Here is a 1,657-nt window from a genome sequence, read left to right as displayed (position 1 = left end):
ACCTGTCACCCCAGGTTCCAGATGGAGACCTGGCTCTAAGACTGACAGGGAGCTTTGTTAATAAAAGGGAAAGCAAGCACTTTTGTGGAAATGTCAGTTCTTGGCCACGCCAGCTGCTCTGTCCGCAGCGAGCATCCGGGTCAGGCCGGCTACTTCCTCCTCCCTCCCTGCTGCGCCCTCCTCCCGTTCAGCCTGTGATGGGAGCCAGACCTCCTTTGAGTCAGCCGGAGCCGTGAGCTGGATGTTTGGACACGTGAGGTATTTAGAGTCCAGCTGTATTGTCTGGTATTGTTTTGCTTTTCTGAGACAGTGTCTTGCCTTTTGGTGGTTAATTGGAGATAAGAGTCTCGTGACTTTCCTGCCCAGGCTGGCTTTGAAACACGCTCCTCAAAAAACAAAAAACTGTAGATGAAACACACTCCCCAGATCTAGCTAGGATTACGGGCATGAAGCACTGGCGCCCAGCTTCCGGGGAAGGGTTCTTAGTGACAAGCAACAGAGTCTAATCCAGCTAGCTGAATGAGGAAAGTAATTTGGAAGGGTTCTTGGCCAACTCCCATAATCTCCTGAAAGATCAGAGCTCGGGGACCATGTAGCCCTGGGCAGAGCTGCTCTATAAAAACAGCACTGTGGCCACCTTTGGTGCAGCCCAAACCACAGCCTGAGAGACAGCACTGGGGCTCCAAAGAGCCAGCAGTGTCCTCTTCCTGTGCCAAGAGCACAGCTCAGCACCACCCTTCCCTGCCCTCCTCCCACCCCTATCATGGCCCTGTTGGAACCAGTCTCATCTGGGACTGGGTGGTTGTATGCCCCTGAAATGTCTCTGTCTGTCCAGGATCATTTACTGCTCTAGCCTAACATCCCAATAATCTCCCCCATGGACCAGCATGTTCTGGCTAGAGCTCTGTCCATCGTGAGGCCTCTGTAGCCTGACTGTAAGCCTTCAGAAATGTAGGGCACCCCTCCTTGCTCATACCCCCACCATGTTTCTTCCTTATCTTATCTGCGCCCAGCTGCTGGAGTTCCTTATGCTCAGAAACAATGCCAAAGGTGTTACTCAAGGCCACACCGGCCTGGTCATTGACTAGAATGCTGCGCCCATTCGAGCCCTCCACCTGTACCTGGCTCCTACCACAGCTGCCACCAGCGGTCACTAGGGGCCACGAGCTGAATACTTCACTGATAGCAAATCCAGCCACACACACATAGCCCCCAGAGGACAATCTTGCTTCATGGTAACAGTGATAAGTGGGAGATCTTTTTAAAAAAAATCGATTAACAGGCCAAGTTGTGGTGGCTCTTGCTTGAAATTCTAGCTGAAGTTGGAGGATCAAGGTTCAAAGCCAGCCCCAGGCAGCTAAGTCTCAGAGATTCTTCTCTCCAATTAACTAGCAAAAACCTGGAAATGGAAGTATGGCTCAAATGTAGAGCATCAGCCTTGAGGGAAAAGAAAAAGAACCAAGCAAGAGTGCAAAGCACTGAATTCAAGTCCCATTTCCTCTGCTCCCCTGCCCCCCCCCCCCAAGCCTGTTATCAGGCTACAGCTTTGGGATAAGACACACTTCCAAGAATGCTCTGTTGCCCACGTTCTGCTCATCACTTTTGACAACCTCATGGGTTTTAGGGCCAGGATGACCTTGGCCAATTCTTCTGGACC

This window comes from Dipodomys merriami, unplaced genomic scaffold (genome assembly GCF_024711535.1).
Source record: "Dipodomys merriami isolate MVZ:Mamm:240054 unplaced genomic scaffold, mDipMer1.0.p SCAF_31, whole genome shotgun sequence".
Classification (NCBI taxonomy): Eukaryota; Metazoa; Chordata; class Mammalia; order Rodentia; family Heteromyidae; genus Dipodomys; species Dipodomys merriami.
Note: the sequence above shows the minus strand (reverse complement) of the source record.